This window comes from Acomys minous (assembly GCF_964271855.1).
Source record: "Acomys minous genome assembly, chromosome: 11".
NCBI lineage: Eukaryota > Metazoa > Chordata > Mammalia > Rodentia > Muridae > Acomys > Acomys minous.
The window spans coordinates 16197183-16212258 of NC_140492.1; the positions used below are offsets into that span (position 1 = coordinate 16197183).

The following is a 15076-nucleotide window of genomic DNA, read 5'->3' on the forward strand; positions in this document are numbered from 1 at the left end:
GCTCAGCAGGTGAAGTTACGGGCAACAATTTGATCAACCCACACACTTGAAGTAAAAATATGTATGGCTCACTCAAGAAGTTTTTTGGCTTTTAAACCCAGACCATGTCACAGATGTATACACACACACACAAACACACATACAAACACACACACAAATGTGTGCCTTGCACACACACACACACACACACACACACACACACACACACACACACACAACCCAAATGTTGAAAATAAAAACTAAGCGTATGAATGTGTTAAATAATATAGTATTATAATAATACTAAATTGGTAAGAATGGTTGTTCTATGCAAACAATCATGATAAGCCAGTCACTCATGGTATGTGTCTCTGGTTCAAAACATGTGTATGGAATATCTGAAAAATAATCTTTTGATCACAACACAATAAACATAGATTGGTTTAGGGGAAAATGCAAAAATATTTCAAAACAGTGCAAGACAAACTCTGAACTCCAGCTCTAAGCAAGAGATTCCTGCTTTCTCAGGCCATGTATTTTAATGGTTTAGCCCAATTTTCACTTCATTAATTATAAGATATTGTACATTCTACACACCCAAACAATTCTTTGATCATGAATGTATAATGAGTTCATCCAGAAAGAATTGGTATAATTTTTGAAGAGAACTAGTTTAGAATGATGAGCACCCACAGCATGAAGAAAATCGAAATACGGAAGCCCGTAAAATAGACATTAGGAAAAGGTGTCCTATGGCGGTAGCTCCTCTGAGATTACTCTGTGACCAAAAAGTTACTCACTAGAGCATTAAGTTACCTATAGATGAAAATATAGTATGTGAAATTAAAGAACATGGGCAAAGGGGCCTGGGATAATGTGACAATGTATATATAGAGTTCTGCAAGTCTTAATCTCAACCTTCAAATTCAGCAGTAAGTAAATAAGGTACTAAACTGCACATTAAGAAACTGAACTGTAGGTTGAAATTTAGTATTTTTGGCTACAGATATAAAAATAAATTTTGACGATTATAATGTTGTCATTTAATAAGACCTTTGAAACTTCCATCACAATAAAGTAGGTAATTGCTGTGGAATCTATACTTGAAACATTATTTTATGGTCAACAACAGTGATCTTAAATACCAGCTGAATCCTGAAGAACAGAAAGACAGGAGAGTGCATCATTAAAATCAAATAAAGTCGCTTCATTCAGGAAGAATGTCACCCATGACTTTTGCCTGGTCGAATGCAGATGCTTCTGAAGCACACTTTAGGGACTTTCCTAGTATCTTTCTCACAGCCAGAAGATTGACTCATGTTGGAAAGAAGGCAAACAAAACAAAACAAACAAAAAAAACAAAAGACAAATGAAGAATTAAATTATGGGGAGGGGAGAGGAGCAGAGCTAATCAAAGTGGCAAGCAGAAGCCCTCATACCCTGCACTCTGTGAATCTGTCCCTCAACATTCCTCACCTCACTCTAAGAGAACACTGTCCAGCTGTCATTGTGGAAGCTTTTCATAAGCATTCGCTAGCACTGATCGCTTCATCAAAACAGCGGAAGGTGCATCCTCTGTCACACTATTCAAATAAAAAAAAAAAAACCTTTCAGCACAGGTAATGACCTTACTCTTGTTATGAGTTTGTTCCTGTAACAAAGAGTTAGTGTTGACCCTTGTAAAGTTGGAATTATTTCTGAGAGATCCATTAGACATAATTACATAATTATACTGTTCCAATCATTTTATAAATATAACCATCAAACGGAGTAGTAATTTGAAAATTAGAGTAGATCATAGAGAAATGAATAAACTTTAACTATAAAGGAGACAACGGGACAAATTTTGCACCATTTATGTTACTTTCAAGCATATACTGGTCAATCTCTTCAGAAGTTTCTCCCAAAATAAGGACAGACCATTGGCAATGTAGAGCGTTATACTCACTTTTTCTGTCATTTAAAATGAGTAAAAATACATATATAAGAAGGGAGACTATTAAAGATCTCTTGGAGAGAGCCAATCAGAAGAGGCAGAGATGTGAACACTAACAACCTACAATAAAAGTAAATCATGTGATTGATTATAACTCTCTGGTAAAGTCATAAAATTACAGGGAATCTTTGAAATTTAGCACTGACTAAAATAAAGGATTTGCTATGAAGTTGATGATGTCAAAACTCATACAAGGACTCCTGAACAAGATTACCATCTATGGCAAGGAGTTTCACTGATATTTTATTATCATTTAGGAAATGTAGGGGAAATAGATAATTTATGTCCTGGAGTATTGGAAGGCTAGAGTAAAGATACAGGATCAGCATATACAGAGATCAATTGAATAATACACAAATTGTATAAATTATTACAAACACTGGCAGTATTTATTATGTAGCTGCGAAATCGTTTTGTGAATTTTGAAAGGTAGTCTTTGAAGTTCACCAAGTCTAACCATATTCTGTCAGTCACTTACTCAGTGAGAATAATGATCCACGTATAAAAAGAATAAAATGTTACTGTGCCTCTCAGCTGTAGCTGCATACACTTACCACTTCCCCAAGGTCATTATTTTATCTTTGTTTGCAGCTGACAGGCTTTGTATGTGTTCTGAATTTTGTCCAACAGAATAAAGAAAATATGTATAATTAAGTTCTGAGACACAAATGTAGCACAGTATTTCTTAAAGAGCAATGTCTAATGAAATCACTTTCTTAATACCAAGCCAAAGTTTAAGATATTGAAAACGTCCAATTACAATCTTAGTAATATTATGAAAATCACTTAGGAACATTTTTTGGTTTCATGTAACTTTGGTTTCATGTAACTACTGGTAGTTATTTTTCTAGGAATCTGGAGAGTTTTTGTTTGTTTGTTTGTTTGTTTGTTTTGTTTTCTGGTATACTTGAGAACCCAGGAGTATATCATATATCTCAAATTCTAATAAAACTGTTAGCATGGATAGTGTGCAGTTTGAGAGAACAATAATTACTTGCTGAAAGACAGAATACAACCCCTTGTATAGATTATGAGCAGGAAAGGAACAATGTACAAAAGCATCACTATTTCTCAAACCATGAAGCCAATTCTAAGCCAGAGGCATTCAATGTGTCTCCATAATCTATCTTTACTAATACTTGTTATTGACTGAGGAGTAAAAGGAGCTGACTTGTCTTATCTTTCTGATCAGTCTCCTGTAAGAACTTGCTGTATGGTCTGCACTGCTCTTTTAGCCTGGCCACTGGCTTGTGGGTGACAAGGCCTCCTGGTGACACACTGATAAAAGCTTTCCCTTCATTTCATTTCTTAAGTGCAGTTATCAGGGCAGATACCATCTGGCAATCAGTGTGTCATAAAATAACTGCAAGGAAACACTGACTGCAGCCTTTGAAGAACTGGAAGAAACAAGGACCTTCCAGATCATTCTGGGGTAGATTTATAAGATGCCAGGCCACCGGATATGGTTCAAATTTATTTGAAATAAGAAATTGACACTGTTGATAAAAGCTGTACTAGAAACAAGTAAGCAGGTGTAAACATGAGGCCACGTCTTTAGAAAAATAGCCACTTTTTTCTAAGTGTTTTTTTTTCTGTTCTCTGCAAATCAAATTTCAAAATGACAAAGTGAAAGTAAATGGAAAAGGAAAATATATTTGAAGGTAATATAAAAAAAAGCATTGTAGAAAATAAATGGAGGGAGTTGCATAGTAAAATAAAAGCAAAGTGAATGACAATATATATATATATATATATATACATTTAAAAAGAAATAAAAAATTTATGATGCTAAAATAGATTATTTTGTCTTAAAAAATAAAGAGCACAGTTCAACTTGTGTTTGATATGAAATTTTAAATGGATTTATACAGTATACATACTAAATTTAAAAAGTTCTATTGCTGAAACTATTAGCAAAACTGACTTCATTGCAGATAGTAAGAGATTCATTAGATAAATGACTCATCAATATATGCTAAAATTATTTATCACAAATGCCAGAGACAATATATAACCAACCACATGTGATGATAATGATGATAATATGTTGTTGTTTTGATAAGAACCACTAAGATACAGAACATAACCATACTAAAACACAGAAAAAGAGCTATTGGCCAATGATCTTGATGAACAAACATGGATGAGTAATGGTCAATTATTACTTGCAAGGCACAAAGAACTACATCTTAAAATACTATTGACATTTATCATTTATTCTACATTTAAATGTGCTGATGTTTCAACATATACAAATCAATAATTTTTAAAGATTTATTTATTTATCACACAGTACTTTGTCTGCATGTATGGGTACCAAATCTTATTACAGATGGTTGTGACTTACCATGTGGTTGCTGGGAATTGAACTCAGGACCTTTGGAAGAGCAAGAGGTTCTCTCTTAACCTGTGAACCATCTCTCCAGCCCACAAATCAATAAATTTAATCTACCACATCAATTGCTTCATTGACAGATAATAATGCACATCTCAATAGACACAAGTGTCATCTTGACAAACATTTCAAAACTCTTCATGATAAAATTCATGAGTAAAATATACATGAAAGGAGATTGCCTCAATATATTACAGGTCATATATAATAAGACTATATCCAAAATCACACTAAATATAGAAAGCACAATTCTTGAAAGTTTAGCTAGAAAAATAGCACAAGATATAAAAATAAAAGGGCTGCAAGCAAGAAAAAAGTTGAAGTATCCACATTGGCAGATTATTTGTGGACGATTGTTCCTAAAAGTTATCCCAGAAAAATAATCTTACAGTTGTAAGATACCAGCAAAGTATCACAATACAATCCAACTTAGAAAATTCTGTTGCTTTCCTATATCCCAATGGTGTACCTGCTAAAAATGCATCAGAAAAAAAAACATTCAGGATATCATCAAAAACAATGTGTCTTTCAGTAAACATAACAAAGCAGTTAAATACTTTTTAAATAAAGATGTAAAAATATTGAGGAGACTGGAAAAAGTGCTACAAAACAGGAGTTCACCCCATGCACATGCATTAATGTTTTGATAATAGCTATATTACCAAACAATTTACAATGTAATTCCATCATAGTTCTAATGCTACTGGGAAAAATGCAATCCTGTAATGATTGCTGAAGAATAGGATAACCTGAATAAACAAAACAATCCTGAGAATAAAGTACTATATTGGTATTATCATAAAACTGAATCTCAAGTTATTGTATAATAGTAAAATAACAAACAATACTAAAGCATTGACATAAAAGAGACCTGAGGAATAATGAAATAAAATACATTATAGGTTTCAGAAATATACCCTAAAATCTATGGTTAACTTTTTTTTCTCAAAAATTCCAAAGCAAACAATGGGAAAAACAGCCATTTGCACAAATGCTGAAAGAAACAAAATCTATATAAAGAACAATAAAAGTGCATAACTATTACTCATCCTGCAAAAAAATAGTAAGAACAAAATGTTCAAAGACTTGAAATTCTGAAATTCTCAAATCAAAGATAGCTATAACACTCCAAGATAGAGGCACAAACAAGAAGCACAAATGCTTGAGTGGCCCAGAATATGCTGGATATTGGTAAATGTAATTACACAAAACCCAAAGCTTCTTTACAACAAAAGAAATAATTTGTTGCAGATAAAAGTTAGAAATTGGGTGAAAATTATTTCTCTGATGTGTAAGAGAAATTTGAAAACTATTTCGGATAGTTCCATAACCTTGTAACATAGATGAAGATAATGCTTAATGAACTCTATAGATGATAGATAGATAGATAGATAGATAGATAGATAGATAGGTGATAGAGAGATAGATGGATTGTTAAGTAGTTGATGGAAAGACAGATACATATATGTATACACATAATAACAAAAATCAACAAAGCTAGCAAAAGTAAGAAATCTGGGAGGGATATTAGTGGGGTTATAATAATGAGAATGATATATGTATATATGAAAAATAAAATTTTCAAAATAAATAAAACAACCTGTGTGAATTCCGCCTCTCAAGTAACAAATACTGTTGGCAAAAGGACAAATTATAACACCTGCTGTATAGGATTTGGGAGTAAATAACATTTCCATATTACTGATGTGGCTATGTATTAGTCCAGCCACTACAGAAATCAATATGGAAGTGGCTTGAGAAAGGAAAAAAGTCAGAAATTTAAAAAATAATAATGCCTAAAATGTGAGTGGCCAGGTGACCTAGCTCCTGAAGTCCTGTGTAGGGGACAACTAGAAATACTTGAACATTTATCCTTATTGAATCAGTATTCATAATTGCTATCTTATAAAACCAGCCTAGGAGTCCATTTATAAATGACTAGATAAAGAAAGCATGGGATACACAAAGTGGAACGTTACTCAGCCATAGGATGATGTCATATGCAGGAAAATAGAGGAAATTGGAAATTATGGTGGTCAAACAGTGAAGCTCATTTTAAAGATTATTATTTACACAATTGTGTGTGTGAGTATGTGTGTATGTGTATAACATGCAAATAAGCATGAGAAAGAAAAGAAAAACAAATAGAAGTGGAGGAGGAAAAGAAAAGATGAGAGATTAATGTGATAAAAACATATATATATATATATACATACATATATAAATTTGTGCTTATGAAAGCCAGCTCCCTGATGAATGACATATGCCACTAAAAATAAGAAATTTAAAATGACATAATATCTGTTTGGACAATACTCCTTTGTCTTGTTATAGTCTGTGAATAATTAATTTTATTTCATTTTAATAGAGTTCTCATCAAGTTCATGTTTCCTGATAGGGTTGAAACATAATTTTATTTTATGTTAAATTTCTTTTTATTTAATTGTAGTAATCAACTCATTCTATATTCAGGTATTTTTCTTTATAACATTCAGTGCATTAAAATTATTTTTACTGAGGAAATGAGGGCATTAACGGAGAGAGATTTATTTGCTTTCCATGTCAGCAGTAGGAAATGCAAGAGAATGTAGTCTTTTCTCCTGCATGTTATTATATATAACAAATTTGTAGCTCCAAGATACATCTCCTGCAGAAGATTTTAGGACTATAAATTGATCTTCCCTTTCATATTTATTATATATGAGTCTACCATGTGGACAGAACTTTAAAAACCTGGCAGTAACATTCATTTTAGTAGTGTGTTACGTCAAATAAGGTTATTTTTTCTTATAATGCACATATCTTTCTTGAAGTACTACATTTAGTCTGTATTGAAAAAAGAATGTCTTATTTTTACAATCTCAGGACTCAGGTATCTAAAAATTCAAAGAAAAAATAATTATAAAAAATTATTTTCCTCCAAGCAAATTATTTTCTGAAGTTTGGTTCAGAGTAAAAGGGCCATTTCTTCAATTTGGAAAACACCTGTGCATCGCCTCTGATGACTTGACAACAATAATATTTGACATATCTAGGAGATCTGTAAATGTATAAAATATTAATTTATTTAGTTTCTTGGCTGCTGTAGTTTTTTAGGTTTAATTAAAATTAGGAGATAAAAATCAATTGATAAATATATGATTAAATCAATATTTTGCCTGTTTTTTTTATATCTTTATGATATAAAGTTTGAACTATTTTTCTCTGTAAAAACTGCCAAAAAGAGAGTTTACATCTGGAAAAATAGTTAAATAGAAATACAATAAAAAGTCTCAACATCCATCACTCAGATCTAATCACATTTGTGAACTCAATATGCAGGCATTTAAAAGAATAAACAGTTATTATCACATATTATATCTGGGAAATGAAAAGCATAAGGAACTCTATGGAGCCATGCTTCAAGGTCCTATGAAGTTACACACAAGCTGTTTGCTGGGGTGTAAACTGTGCAGACCCATCTGGTGTAGAGAATCATTTCTAACCTCAAAAAAGTGGCTCACGTTGTTTCTCTTTATTTCTTGAGTAGGACTCCACATTGTATTCTGCTCAACAGTTTCTGTGTGAAGATGGGACTCAAACAAACAAACAAATAAATAAATAGATGGTTTGATTAATAAATAGATAGATTAAAAACAATAACCAAGAGAGAATCATAGTGTAGCTTGCAACTTAAAGCCGGAAGTAGTGGGCCATCACTCAAGCATACTCCGCACAGAGATCATTACTGCTTCTGTAAGTTGCTTGCTCCCACGCTAACAGCTTTCTGGCTATTGCTCTCTTGTTTTATTTCTTAAATACCTGAAGTTCGTTTTCTTGGTATTTCGCATTTGCTAATAAATTCTAATGCTTAGATAGCTCAGGTCTTAATTGCAGACTTTTGATAAATATGGCTCTATGTATTGTATAATTTGTGTGTTATTATATATTATGCAAATAACAGCCTTATCACTCCTGTCACGTATTTGCTGTCACTGTCATCATTGTCCTTATAGTCATCGTGGCAGCTGCATCATCATCATCATCATCATCATCTTGAGTTTTGAAACAGTCTCTCGTTATGGCTCTGATAGCCCTTGAGCTCCGTATGTAATCTGCCCTACCTCAGACTTCTCAGTCCTGAGACAGCAGATGTCAAAAACCATGACTGGCTAGCATATTTATTTCTTGCACAGATATAGACAAATTGACAGATAACTTGTAAAGATATGATATCTAACATAGTATTTTTAAAAGCATGGTGATAATACATTTTTATCTTTTTGAAATAATTTCCGTGTTAACTTAGTGGGAAGTTTAATTTCACAGATAGAAGTCAATGATTGCACGTAGTGTTACTTTTACATTTTAGTATATATTTTACTCCAAAACACATGGAAATTTCTTATAATTTACTGCTGGGGTTCTGCCGCATTCATCGTTCTGTTTGTAGTTTTGAGAATTGCGTCTTGTCAGGGTTTGTCAGATGGTCATTTCCTTCAAATAATCAGCCTTTTGTTAAGTCTCCTGCGTTTAACACAGTTAAGTCTCCAGTTTCACACAGATCAAGAAATGGAAAGCATCCAAATCTCGCTTTAGTTTACTTACTTATGTATTTATGTATGTATTTATTTATTTATTTATTTTTGGATTGTAACAAATAAACACCATGAATACCGCGACAGTAACCTTAGACTAAATTTCAAAAGTAACTTAATATTGCAGGGAATAATTCCTTGGAAGATTTACCCCCAATAATAGCTGTTTTGTAAAACTTGGACTTTCTACAGCTGCTGAGGTTCTGAGTTTCCTAGGAGACAGTAAGCTGCGTCACTTTCTTAAAAACGATGAAAGCACTCCTCAGTCTGTGTCTAAGCCTTGTTGATTCACAAGAATGACTCCTTTGATAAAAAAGACTAGACAGGAAGGCATGCGTTCAGTGATGGAGCTTAAAACCTTTTATGACAAACTGTATGCACAATTGTAAAGATAAGATATTAAGAGTTAAGGTTTCAACTCATTGCAACCATGTGAGGAAATAATGAAACACAGAGTTTTCCTCTTGTTTTCTTTATTTCTTCTTCTTTCTTTCTTTCTTTTTTTTTCTTTCTCGCTGGCTTTCTTTATTTTTAGTGGATTAATTCATTCATTCCAAACCCAAACACAGTGTGATTCACAGAAAGCCTTCTTCTCTGCCAACCATTTAACAATACATCAACAACATTGCCCATTAGGATTTTTACAGCTATATACCAGGCTGGAACGCCATCTTACATGAATGTCATATCAAGTACTTCTATTTTCATCCCTCTAAACATCATTAGTACTTTTTCATTTAAAAAACAATTTTCTTATTTGCTCTGGATATATTTTGATTTCTAGCTATAATTTATAAACCAGTTGAACACCAAAGTTCCAATTAATTTTACAATTCGCTCCACAACATACTTCTATGCTGAAAGGTTTTTTTTTTAATTTGAAGCTTAATGAGAATCTGTATCACTTCTAACCAACTCTATTAAAAAGTACTTTATTTTGAAAAGTTTAAAAATGTGAAGTCCCCAATAATCTTTCACCATAAGTATTACAGGTTTGTCTCTAATGACAGGTTAGGTATGCTACATATTATATGTTTATCAATTATAGCTGAAAAACATATAAACAATATTTCAATGTCTAAATTTGTGACAGGATAATTTAAGTTATCTTGCATTCTCAAAGTATCATAATTGAATTTTAAAAAGTATTTGCTTTTGTCTTTTTTTCTCATCTAAAATGTCCCAGCAGGGGGCGCTCTCTCCACAGTGACTCAGAGCAGGGTATTGTGAACCCAGTACCTCATCTAGTATCTATAGATGTTGAAGAAATGAACAGGGCTTGAGCCATGCACAGAACCCAGTGTTGTTGATATTGATTGTGTAGGCTTGTTATGTGTCACGTCTAATTTCAAACAAAGTAAATGCAATCTTAGCACATACTCTCAAACAGTGAATGCTTGAAATACTAAGAAAACATCAATGATAACAAAGCTTGTGTCTTCGCATGGTAGTAGATGTTTATAAACTAAAGCAACAACAATGCCAGGAGATCTGTGATTCCTCATGGTTTTAATTTTATTGTTTTGTTTATTTTTCGGAATGTGCAAGAGATTTGAATGCATGTTATTTTCTTTAGTTTTCTATTCTTGCTAACCAAAAAATGAAAAGATACAATTTTTGAATAAATATGGTAATATGTAGGCTACATTTTATGTTCACTCATGAAAGTGGACTTGTGGTATTTTCATGTGAGGGCTCACACCTGCGTGTCTGTGTGTATGTGTGTGTGTGTGTGTGTGTGTGTGTGTGTGTGTGTGTGTGTGTGTGTGTAATATAGCTATGCTGCTATACATGATATTTAAGAGATTAGATTACCTAGAATCTAGGACATTGCAAAGGATCATCAGGAAGTGATCTGGTTGTTATTCTAAGACATATAAAACACAGAGTGTCCTGACCACATTATGTTCCCAAGGATGCAGTTACCATGTATATCCATACGCCACATGTAGCTGAAGGAGAGAGGACCACAGCAGTGGAGAAGGACCAGGCCGGAGAACCCCAGTAGCAAATGGGAAAAAGCAGTGTAAGCAAATGTCAAGGACAAGTACATAGTAGTCCATTCTCAAGGGAACTTCCCTAAATTGTGAGAAATGTTTAGGTATTTATATCTATTTGGTAACAACAAAAGCATAAAATGGTAAAGCCAAGACATTTGTAAGTTCTTATATTTGTACAATACTAGAATCTTTTATTTTGAGTGATTATATGGCACCATGGTTTTCAGTGTAACTTGCAGTATCTGTGCTCAAAAGTGGGCGTTAGCTTGGGCTGTGCAACTCCCTAGTCTACGTCCTCATTGCGCCCACTGACATACCTAGCCCATATACCTGTTTCACGCTGCATTCTTAGCTCCTATCGTAAACAGAAGCAAAGGTTTCTACAGAATGGCCAGCATGTCATCAAATCTATAAAACAAGTAACTTCCTCTCAAAAATAAAAGCATTATAATAAAAACCAAACTTTTGTTTCAAACATGATATTTTTAAAATTCTTCTTTAACTTAAAAGCTACCAGTTTCACACTTGGCTCACTCACTTATATATTTATGGCAGTCAGTTGTAAAACTTCTATTCTAAGGCAACCAAATTGGTAAGTTTTCAGTCCCTTTCATTGTCTTGAAGTTTCATTATATCACTGAAGAAGTTATTGACACTTTGGACAAACATTAGTCCAGCATCAATAAGTTATTTGCAAAACATGAGTAAATGAAGGCTCAAATGTCCACATCCTGTGGATTGGCTTCCCCTACTTGAATCTTTGCTCTCATAAATATTATTACTGAAATTTGTCTATCCATTCCAGGGTAAAAATATCACCTTAACCAGCAAATATCTACTTAATATGTGTTGGGTTCAGAACCTTTGTAGTCGCTTTGATGCTGACGCAGATGTACAAGTGCTTGGGTCTGGTTACTGTTCATCCTTCCAACTCTGTGCAATATAGGTAAGGACAAACTTACATAATATAGTTGAGGAGAAAAATATATGAAAACTATCTTTCAGACTTAAATGTGCACAAAAGCACTTCAGCTCTGAAAATAAATGGAATCCTTTCACTGAGCCTTAATGTTTAAAAATAAATTTAACAATGAACTTATACAACCATTGAGTTCGATATGTATAGACTCTCCAGTCTGATACTGGCATATAGACATTCATTAAAATTAATCTGGCACACAGAGGAAGGGGATGCAAGAAATCCAGATGAGACTTGAGAGGTTGTGGTTAGAAGATGGTGGAGGAGAGCCCCCTCTCAAAGATCTAAGGGAGGGGAACAGGGCAAAAGAGGGAAGATGGGTGGGAATGAGAAGATACAAGTGAAGGGATAACATTCAGGGTGTAATGTGAATAAATTATAATTAAAAAGTGATTCTTGACATAGGAAATAAATTTATTATGGTTCTGCTCAAGAGGAGAATATCATCATTATGCATTCAAATACAAACTAAATCCATATGTGGTATCACGACTTGTTCTCAGGACTTGTGTAGGCAGTAGGATTGCATTCATGGCAAACCTAGGATACTCAAAGAGATCTTGTACATAAAAATATGACAGATTATTAAGCTGTACCTCATAATATGCATATTTCATTACTCCCTGGAATATGATAGAAAATTTTTAAAAAAAGAAAATTTCAATACAGCTAAGGATAACAGAAAATTATTTGATGCTATTTTTATAAAACGTTCCTTGGTTTTTGTAGCATATATAATTTAATTATAATTCAGTGTGTAGATTATGCTTGAATATCGATAAAAATAACTTGATGAAATACCAATTTTAATTAACTTTCCCATATAATATTTGCATATTTCTTCTCAGTTTTCAAAATAATTTGTTCAAATTCTATCAGTCAAAAATATTTAAACAATGCACAAAATATGTTACTGTTTAGACAAGATGCATACTCTACAGAGGCTCATGTACTGCCATTTGCTCACAAGACTTAGTCATTGACAGTATCATGACTGTTCTCACTTTCTCACAGATAGTACACTGATGCCATCACACTATGGTGGCTATTAGAACAAGGTAAGCAAGTCCTTAATAGTTCTTGCCTCACAAATATGTCTGTCAGATATATTGGGCCAGAAGGCTGAAGATGATGCTTCCAACAATATAGAGAGTTTTGGGTCACTGTTCAGGCAGCAAACTGTCCTTGTCATTTTCTCATTGTGGAAGCTGCTAACCTGAACTCCCTGTATACTCAGATAATTAATATTAAACCTTTTCAAATCTCTGATGGCATTGAAGACCAGATAGTTTAGTTTTAAAATTAAGCTTAGCTGTTTTGGAGTTAAGATGTTTTTACGTCTAGATAGATGGTTTAAGTTGATAAAGATGAGATATAATAGATATTGATATACATTCAGAATTTTAGACTCACCAAGACAGGAAAAATGTTTTCTTCAAGGCTTCCAAAAATAAATAACCAAAACACTATGACTGCAACATTTCTATAATTCCTGATTTTTTCATGGTTTTTCTTACTGTGGGTAGCTTATTGTATATATGTGTAATAATATAAATGTATATGTAAAAATAAATAAAAAAGTATTTATTTTACAACCCTACTGCAATGGTCTGAAGTTCCAAATTTCATAATGCATTGGAATTCACTGTATAATCTACAATAAGACACTAGGAAATGTCAAGATGAGCATTACTCTATTATGTACTTGGACAAAAAACTGTGGAATGGGTGACAAAATGATAAAGCTAGATTCACTAGGAGAAGATAAATATTTATTTGGAGCATTTAACCCTGAAAAAAAATATTATTTTCTAACTTTGTGTTCTCATTAACTATAGTGAAAGACTGATGACACAAACGATTAAACTTGATAGTTTCTATTATATTATAAGACATAATATTTTTAAAATATTAAGATCTAAGATATTATAGTCATGTACTGAAACATGTGCATTGATAAATTGATTCTAAATTGTTTTTCTTTCAAGTTGTAGAAAGGACGCGCACTGTCCAGTGTTGGAAGGAACCACCGTGATACACAGGGCCCACTCATTAGGCTCAAGAAATGAAAATTTATATTATGCATACTTAGTAAATGTTTTCTCAAGATATTTAAATAATAGAAAATTACTAAAGGAAAAGGGAAATTATTAAAGTCTATCAATAGAAGTCTGTGTAATGCAAGTATATTTTTTAAAGATTATATTCCAATATATATTTAAAATTATGCATCAAATATATTATGTCTATTAGCATATAATGGTTCATAGATTACCCATCACTGTTTTAACAATGCAATTGTAAATTTTGGACAAATGTTTGTATTAAGCTTTTACTCAGATATAAAAACTCTACTTAATAGTTACATATAATTGACCTGTATTACAAATAATTTTCAAATTAATTTTGATAGTAATTTTGTTAAAATGCCAGGTTTTTTTTATTTTAGAGTCCCACTTCTCCTAAAACATGTTTCTAATTTTGATAGTAAATCATAAAATTGTTTGTCATATATTTGCCTGAGGAATTGTTCCTTTGTTTCAGCCACAGTCAAAATTGAACAGAATAATCATGAAAATGTACACAGTAATACCTATGTGAACACACAAATAGTGATAAAGCCAACCTCTTATAAAGTAAAACAAACAAGAAGTAGTTATTAATTGGATCTGTCATCAAGGATAAAGTGCTTGGTGATGAAATCAGACTGTTTTAACACTTATAACTATTTCCCTGTGTGTATTCTTGGGAAACATGCTTTTATTTGGCTGATGCAAAGAAACTGTAATCTGACTCAATTATATGATAATATGTCTGCAAAGAACAAATAAAATCAGATTTAATCAACAAAGATAAGAGACGTTTGAGAAGGGAGATGGCCAAATAATTCCTGCCTCACAAATATGTCTTTCAGATATACTGGGCCAGAAGGCTGAAAATTATGCTCCAACATTATAGAGAGTTTTGGGTCACTGTTCAGGCAGCAAACTATCTCTGTCATTTTTTTTTCACTTTGGAAGCTTCTAATATTCATTTCCTGTTTACTCAGTCAATTAATTTTATTCCTACTCAAGTCTCTGATGGGGTTGAAGACCAGAAAGTTTAGTTTTACAATTAATCTTAGTTGTTTAGGGGTTAAGATGTTTTTAG

General features: G+C 32.7%; 1 protein-coding gene across 2 annotated transcripts in view; it reads right to left on the reverse strand.

Moving 5' to 3' along the window:
• NCAM2 (neural cell adhesion molecule 2) overlaps nt 1-15076 on the reverse strand; it is a 416076-nt gene that overhangs the window by 313871 nt on the left and 87129 nt on the right. The window lies entirely within an intron of this gene.